This window comes from Lonchura striata, chromosome 7, assembly GCF_050655825.1.
Source record: "Lonchura striata isolate lonStrDom1 chromosome 7, ASM5065582v1, whole genome shotgun sequence".
Lineage (NCBI taxonomy): Eukaryota > Metazoa > Chordata > Aves > Passeriformes > Estrildidae > Lonchura > Lonchura striata.
In genome coordinates, this window is record NC_140709.1 from 12,821,811 (window position 1) to 12,830,977 (window position 9,167).

Here is a 9,167-nt window from a genome sequence, read left to right on the forward strand (position 1 = left end):
GAAACTCCTTTCACTCTCTGTGACCTTACCCAGGCGATGCTGCTCCGTTCTGTCACAGGTGAGATGGACACGATACACAAAGTGTCAAAACACAATTGCAGAAGGCTTCAACCCATACAGAATAACACCTTACCTCATCAGAAGGCTTCAAGCACCTGCCCTTCTGGCTCTTTAGCCCAACCTTTTACACCCTCATGTTCATGCAGTGCCCCTGTGTGCCCTCTGTTCCCTTTGGTGGTTGCTCAGTGCCCCTGGGCACTCCCTGGCTCATTGCTGTCAGTGCTGCTCACCTGCTGCTCACAGCTGAGCCCACTGGGGTGAGGCTGGGCCACAGCCCCACCCCAGTCACCACAAACTGTGCCTACACAGCTCCTACTTCACGTTTCCAAAACCCAACCAGTTCAGAGAATATATGCATGTGTGTGCACATCTGAGCTTCTTCCCACATGGATGAGAGCTGGATCACAATATCTGTGAAGCAACTGAGATACTTTTTCTACAGCCATTTTCAAATACTGGTTTACTAACTCTGGAAAATACAAGAGAAAATTTTCAAAAGGAAGAGACAGATTAACAACTCAGGGGAGTATAACTGATTATATAAACAATTTAGACTTTTCTTTTCCCTTTGAGTTTTGCAAGCTTATTTTTACCTGTGTTTTATTACAAAGCCTTTCCTATTACTTGACTATTTGTACAGCTTAGATTCAATATATGAAATCCACAGCCTCTCTTCATAGATAACATCACTGACAGCTCAATATATTCTTTCCCTTTGGTGGAAAAATGAAATGAGGCAAACCTTGGAGTTAATGAAGAAAACACAATGGATATTGAGCAATGCACCGCATTTATAAATTAAAAGTCTTTCTTGGAGGAAGGAGAATAGCATACACACAGTTCTTTCCTCATTTTAAATGGTCATAGGACTTTCTTGAGGACTCCCATAAGTTGTTATTCTTAATTCTAGCAGCAATGATTTAATGTACTTTTATGGAGTCAGGCTGCCTCTGCTGAGGCAGTGATGCCTGATCAGATCACTGTAGTTTATTGTTACAGTAAATAAAAGGTTTTTATATAGATATATGTGTGTACATATATATATATATATATATACACAAAGATATATATATATATAAATGATTTTTTGGCCATGGAATAATAACAGGTTATCTGTGCTTGAGGGATTAGATTGACCTTTGGGTCAAAGGAATCTGTAGTAAATCACACTGGCAGGATGATTACATTATCCCTAAATTGCTTCTCATAGATGAGCATCATTTGGCTCCACTACTGGAAAAGATGAACCCACAAAACTGCCACCAAGACTTTCAGTTATTGCTGGTGTGGAAAATGGTGGTCCTAGGCATGCTGAGCATATATTAAGGCTTGGATTTTCTCACATCATAAGTTATCTCTGCCCCATTGAACACCTTTGTTTAAGATCAACTCTGTTATATTTTCATTTTCCCCTTTTGGCTATGTTGCTGCTCAGCCCTTGTGACTTTTGACAGGTGAGAAATGCAAGATTCAAGGCAGGATCTGTGACAGCTTTTGGAGGACACTGTAAGGAGATGTGAACTGAGGTGCTGATGACAAAATTTTCCAGTGCTATTAATGCAGCCTTTCTGGATCTGAGCTTTTGAAAAGGCTTGGACCAACTTGTCTACGTGTCAACTTGTAGAGCTCAGACCTTCTCCAGAGATTCCCTGGTGTTTGGAAATATCCTCAGGGAAATAATTATGTTACAGAAATACTAAAATTATTGTGTTTGATTATAAAAAATACTTCAAAGACTGGACATAGACTGTCATGTGCATTCCTAATCTGAGGTAACTACACTCAGCTAAAATTAACTACAATTTTGAGATCATGCTGAGTTTGTTACTTGAGCCTTGCCCAGGTTCTGAAATCAAAAAATCCTTTTCTTCTTGTTCCTTGGATCTACATTTTTTGCAGCTGTTGTTCAGATGATAAATGTATTTGATGCTCTCAGTGTAATTCATTGTTAAAAAAATACATCAAGCAGCACATAGCTCTGCAAGCCTTCCTCCAGACTACAGGCAAAGGCCAACCTCTCTTTGCAACAAGACAATTTTCTACTCCCTACCCATCAAATCCACAACATTAAGTGGCTTTCCACTGACAGAGTCCTGTAAAGAGGCATTATAGTTAAACCAATAATTCCCAAAATATACTAAAAATTGGTGCATCAAGCTGCCACAAGAAGCCCCTTATGACACAAGAAGCAAATAGTGCTTCTCTGAAAAAACAAGTCTTGACCCTGAAATGCTATGACTTCTTGAGCTTTCCTGCTGTGACTTTATCTATTAACACATATCCACTTACACAGCATGGTGCAGCATTAACCAGGACACCTCTGACACTTCTGCATACTTCTTCTCAAGATAATGGTCATGAATCAGTTTTTTGTTGGGTGTTTATTCATGGCTATATCACCCTTAAATTTAATATCCCTTCCCCAGCACTGGCAGCAACATTAAATGTGCTATAAATGCCCAGGTTTTGGGATGCTCTTTGGACCCTCCCAATGCCAAAAGGATCAAGAAGTGCCTTGGCCACCTGTCTCCTGCTGTTGGACTCTCTGGAAAGATGGTGTTTCCAGCTATTTCTGCTTGTGTCCCTGCACGAGTCTGAAAAACAAGTGCATGGTCACTATCCTTAGTGAACCTGGCATTGAGGTACTGAGGGCACATGGATTGTACAGTTCAGCTTATCCACTTAACTGAGCAGAGATCACATTTTGTAAAAAAGGTACAGGCAGAAGTGGGTGGTCAGTCTGCATATGAAGTGGCTGAAATGGCTGTTCCCATTCCTTGCTTCTAGGACATAGCAATTTAGGAAAAGAATACTGTAGCTGAAACACTTAAGAGTAAAGAGCCTGGGGCTTTGTGCCTGAATGTTAACTTTGCTATAGGCAGAATTTTAGAGAAAAATTACTAAGGGCTCTTGGCCATATGGGTATGTAGGGAGAGAGAGAGAAAGCTAGAAAGTGAGAAAAAGTGCAGCCAACCATATGCCCTACCTCTACAGGGGAATTTTTGGGGTCAATTTCTGAAGTAAAACCTATATTCTAAAAGTACTCTTGTCAGTCTTAAGTGACCCAGTACAGTGAGTGGCCCTCCCAGAGGCATTTACCTTTGCTAATTCTGTCAAAATCTACACAGAAAGGAGTTTCTCTACTGACTGGTAACTGAAGATACTTTTTTTTTCACCTAAGATTTTCAGCTACTTTCATCTTATTTTCTGCTTCTGATTTTAATTTGAAAGACCAGTCCTGTGAGAGGATGCTTAATTGAGAATAGTAGTGAGATAATGAAAGAAGCCATTTGTTGCATCTCTTGTTGCTTGGTTGTGGCTTCCCTTGGTGAGTTTGCCTAGGGAGCAGACAGGCTGCCCTTATTCCATGATATTTCAGCTCTGCTCATGAGGAAAACTACAGTCACCAGAACTGTACATTGTCCTGATAGCAGAATCTAAATGTGGCTGCTTTTCATGACATCAGATGAAGGAGTATTCTTGGGCAGCAAAATAAGTACAGGACAAAAGAAGGTCAAAAGACAAGCTTTGAATTGCATTATTTACATCAATGCTGGGAAAAAGCCTGGTGAGCTGAGAAGGGGAGATCAAAGGTGGGCATTAAAGTTTCTTCCAATCAATGAGGATTCCACTGACTTCTGTGAGCTCCAGAGCAGATGTGAACAGCTGTCACCTAGCCACTTTGCCTGTGTGGATTTTCTTTCTTGGAAAAAATCCCAGTGCCAAATATAGCTCTGCTGGAAGAAATGCCAGAGATTTTACAATTCTTTTCCACATTTCTTGAATAGTTTTTTTTGTTTGTTTGTTTTGTGTTTTTGTTTGTTTGTTAGTTTAAATTTTCTCCCCTTGATTGTGGATTTTCGTCCATGTGTCAAAAGGACTACAGACTTCATCACAAGGTTTTTATTAAGTGGAAAAAATAACAGGCATCTAAAACAGGAAAGGTTTGTGAAATGCTGTCTTCTAAATAAGTGTGTGGTAGAACAGACATACACAGAGTTATTTTGGGAATATATTAGTAGGAGTACAGAAGACTTGAACATGGATTTCCCTGTAAGTTCTCTATAGCTTCACTGTGCAGTATCTGAGCAGTAGCACTTAACCTTCTCAGTTCAGCTGCTTAGCTGAAAACCCTCTTTTAGCTGAAAGGTTTCATACCAGGGTTAGGGGTGAGTACAGCAGCTAGAGGTGCTGAACTTCTGTCAATAAACTCAGTCAAATTCTCTTTCTACACAAGCTGTAGCAGAAAGTAACAACAATGAGACCAATTCCTTGCTTTTAGACAGAACTTTCATCAAGTTTTGGGCCTCTCCCTCCAAAAAAGCCCTTGAGGTGCTGGAGCAAGTCCAAAGAAGGGCAATGGAGCTGGGGAAGGGTCTGGAAAAGTCATTTGAGGAACAGCTGAGGGAGTGGGGGGTATTTAGCCTGGAGAAAAGGAGGCTCAGGAGAGTTCTCTACAGCTACCTGAAAGGAGCTTGTCGCCAAGTGGGAGCCAGTCTCTCTTCTCAGATAACAAGCAATAGGACTCAAGGAAATGGACCCAATTTGTGCCAGGGGAGTTTAGATTGGATAGTAGGAAAAAAATCCTCCATGTAAAGGGTTGTCAAGCATTGGAACAGGCCATCCAAAAAAGTGATGCAGTCACCATTCCTGGAGGTATTTTTGAAAAGTGTAGATGGAACACTTAGGGACCTGGCTCAGTGGTGGATGGGTCAGTACTGGGTTAACAGATGGACTTGATGATCATAAAAGTATCTTCCAACATAAATTATTCTGTAATGAAATTTTAAAAAGAAATCTGATATATCAACAGGGAAGCCACTGCAAAGAGTGATGTTATGACAGGTCTGAGTCCAGTCAATAGTCTGACTCTCTTGGTTTGAGATTGTAAGTCAGACTTCCCCAGTTATAGGACAAGAAGCCTTTAGGGTGCTCTGCAGTAAAAATAAAGCAATAGACAGCAACAGTGCAGAGATGGAGAAATTATTTCTTGGTGTCTCGGGTTTGCCTACACATATATGTAAAAACTATTACCAACGAGTAACACTGAACAAATAAATTTCAGATGTGTATTTTCCTTTAATACCATTTTGAATGGAAGTATGTCTATGTTAAGTGGCATGGATGTTCTCATGAAAGGTCCTGGGCCAGATTCCATTGAAGTGAGAAAGAGAAATCACATTCTATTCTCACTTTAAAACCAGAGGCTATCTATTGGAGTCTCAAACAAAAGCAGCTGAGAGAAAGCACTGGATGTAAGTGCACACAAGGTATCTTTCCTTTTCCTGAAAAGCTGAATATGGAAAAAGTAGCAGTGGGCAATGGGTTAATGAATCATAAACTAAATTTTGACACCTCCACTGAAAGAACAAATGAAGATTAAGTTCCTTTGGAGAATCATGATTTTCATTAAATTTATGAACTTCAGGATCAATAAATTCTAATCTCTAATGTCTCTACATTATTCCAAAGCTTCTTGATGGGATAAAGCTCTTATAGCAAGGCAGTGAAGTGATTACATTAGATAAATTTGGAATGGGACAATGATCTCCTGCAAACCAGCTACAGCAGGGCTCTTGCGGACTGGATTATCCTCTGGATGCACAAAAGGGGTCAGTAACAGGTAAATTAAATGATGGGCTGTCAGAGAAGTTAATAACTATAACTCCCATATCAGATGCAAAGTCCTCTAAAGGAGCAGCCTGGTGCATTCATTAGGTACTTGACTTCTTTCCAAAATCCTCAACAGGGACTGTGTCACCACATGGTCAAAACAAGGGCAAAAGTGTGAGGGGGGGAGATTGGCGTAGATCACTTCGGCAGCTGCATTCCTCTGAAAATCCTGAAACCCAGTAATTAACTGCAAACCTCTCGAGCCTTTTCAAACTGAGTTTTGCTGCACTGCTGTCTGCAGCAGCTCAGGAAGCCCCCACACTTCCTAGAAACTGTGATGTGGACAGCTCCCTGTGCAGAAACTGTCTCAGGATGGAACTACAGAAGGATATTTACAAAGATTCCCCAGAAATTCAGGGCAAAGAATGTGTAAATGAAGAGAAACAATCCATTGTTTTGCTAATCTGGGTGAAATGTGAGTTAATTACTCATATCAACCTGCTTATCCTCTACAGTTGAAAATGACTGCTGAAACCCTGACTTTCTTTCCCTTCCTTTTGCCTTATTTCTACCTCAACAAAAATAAAGGATTGTTGTAATGTGTATCCATTTATGCACTTTAGGAGCTTGATCCTGTCTCAACAGAAACCATTAAAAGACTTTATGTATTAAATCAAAACTCTTGAACTGATAGCTGTAGCTCTTAGTAGTTTATTCTGTCATTTTCTTGGGTGCTGCTGTTTTTGCATGGCCTTGCCTTATAAAAAAGGGATCTCACCTAAACTCCTTCAGACTAGCTGAGCAGAGAGATCTGCATGGAGCTGAGCTAAGCCTGAGTGCCTGGAGAGGCAGTACCAGCAGGCAAGGGGCAGGATGGAGCTGTACAAACCTCTGCTAATGCAAAGGAGGACTGACTCTGCAATCGCTGCTACGTGAGAGGATTGGAAATGGAGAGGCAATTTCTACTCCAGAGCCATGGGTGAGTCTTGCTCAGTCCTCAGATAATCACCTTTTGGGGTGATAATGAAAACTTTCTATTTAAAAGCAGCTGGAGAAAATAGGAAATAACCAGGGAAAAGGGATGATAATGACGAAGAGAGCATCATACTTTGCAGCAGCACACCACATTTGGGGCATTAAACCTCAAATATACTGAAAGCCTTATCTTGGACACAGCAATACAGTGAAATAGCATGTCTGTGTTGGCAAGGATATGAGAGTTTTTCTGTTCTTGTAGCTGTATAGCTTTTGAAGCAAGAAAATAATGTGAATTTGCTTGAGCATTGCTCAGAAGGAAAGGTTCAGAAGGAAAGCTATTCTATATCAAATAAGGCTTCTTGCAACACTTTGTGTTTCCTCTAGCAGTGCCTCATTTAATCACTGCCCACAGCCAGCTTCAATTGCTTCAAGAGGGATTTGCCTGCTGGATCAAAGCAGTGGTCCACCTAATCCTGTTCTCTGTTTCTAACAGTGACTGGCTTCTTCAGAGAAGAGAGGGGAGATCTCCCCCATAGGCAGTTACAGGAATACTTTTCCCAGGGAGCTGGTAAGATCACAGCCAGAGGTTATATGAATGCCAGCAAGGTGAATATAAATATAATTAAAAAGACATTGTGATTATCAAAGTAGATGGAAGAATGTTAACTTAGGGATGGGGTGAGGAAGAGGCTATGGAGGGAAGGAGCAATACTGGAGAAACACTTGTTCTACCAGGAGACATTTTAGTAGTGTGAGTACTCCCTTAACATTGTTCTCAGCACAACAGATGGTAAATCATCAGCAGAACGTGAAGAAATCAAATAACCTTCACAGCTCAATTGAGGCTGTGTCTATCGTATTTGGCTTTTACTAAGTAGTGGAAATTAACAGCGCCAGGGTGTTCTCATACTTAATTTCCTTCTCCTTTTTCTCCTCTGTGCAGATTCTCACTACAGGTAAATGAATTTCACTCAAGTGGGTGTCACTACCTAGAGGAGATGGAAAGATCAAGACACTGTGTTAAATGGAATTACTCGAGAGGACAAGGTAAAAGGAAAACACATGAGTGTATTACTTGTAGATAAATAAATTACTGAGACCTGAAAATGTCTGCAGTTTGTTTGGATTGCTCTTGAGCCTATCATCTGTGAGTAGCACAGGCTAAAGACTGGGAGCAATCTTGGTTTCAGTGAGAAACTCCTGGTTCAGTGCACACCCTGGATCAGGTTTTCTGTTCACAGTGGCAGGGGGGATCTCATGTGTCTTGCTTTATCTAAGGTCATGGTAGTCTCCTTTTATTCCTATTGTGTTGGTGCATGACTAAAACATGGTCCACAAAATGAATGATTTTTATTTTTGAATGTTTGGCTCAACACCAGTTGAATTTTTATTGGCTCTTCCTATATGACATGAAAGTCCAAGAATAATCTATAAAGCTCCCTAAATAATCAGGCATACTAGTTTTAGGTCTCTTGTATTTTTATAACAGGAATGCCAAATCTACATGTACTTCAAACTGGACTTGATGGGTTTCATGTTTACATCTGAATTTAATTTTTTCTATATTGTGAGGTACCCTGAAGCTATTTTGACAGAAACCACCATGACTGTACAACAATCATCACATATGGCTGGAAGGCAGACCAAAGAACACTTAGTTCCTCCTTCTCCCAGTGTCAGAATGTATACTGATAGTGTTCCTGCCAGCTGCCTCTTACACCTTCAAGAATGAGCATTCCCTGCTCTTCTCTGGGGAATCTACTCCATGCCAGTGCATTCCTTACTTTTATAAACATTTCCCTAACATCTGAAATCCCACTAGAGTCCCTGTGCCTAATGTTTCCTCCTGGCTAGACACCACTGAAGACACAGGGATGTAGATGGAATTAGGCTGTCTGGAGATGTCTCTGTACAGTCAGAATTATCTTACAAAACAGCTCAAAAACTCAAATAGATCAATGGGCTTTTTAATGGTAATTTACATGCATAGAGACTGTGCTGTCTGGACATAGAGGATATAAGTCCCGATTCAATATCTTGTTGTGAACTCTGGGAGCAGCTCAAATTGCATCTGATGTGACCACATAACAATATTTGGAGTATTCTATATAGAGGTTAATATATGAGCAGCTCTGTCTCCACACATAATTAAAATTAAGTGCATTTTAAAGTGATTATTTGCCCTACAATGAATATTTATTTCAGGCAGAGAAAAATGCCCTGAAATCCAACCCTTCTCTGTGTAGATTCTTAGCACTTCCTATTGCCATTCCATGATTTTCTTTACTGGCTGGGTATAAGATAAGCTGGGTTCCAAAAGGTATGGGAAATGCTATATCCACAGTTTGTTTTTGGTGTTTCAAGAATGCCTAGTAGTACCACTGTCACTAATAGTGAAAAGTCAGATGCTGTCCCAACGAGAATCTCAGAAGCTGGCTTGGAGATGGAAGGCATCTCCTCCAACACATGGCCAGGTCCAGTTACCAGAGGGAGAAACCCAGGGAGAAGCACATGGT

The 9,167-nt window shown here is 40.6% G+C and overlaps 1 long non-coding RNA gene across 1 annotated transcript; it reads left to right on the forward strand.

Annotated features, from left to right (window-relative positions):
* The first annotated feature begins 343 nt into the window (after positions 1-343).
* Positions 344-7,758, forward strand: LOC116183831 (uncharacterized). The gene is made up of 2 exons (XR_014956712.1): positions 344-6,652; positions 7,145-7,758. It is a non-coding gene; the product is annotated as an uncharacterized LOC116183831 (long non-coding RNA).
* Positions 7,759-9,167: the final 1,409 nt, after the last annotated feature.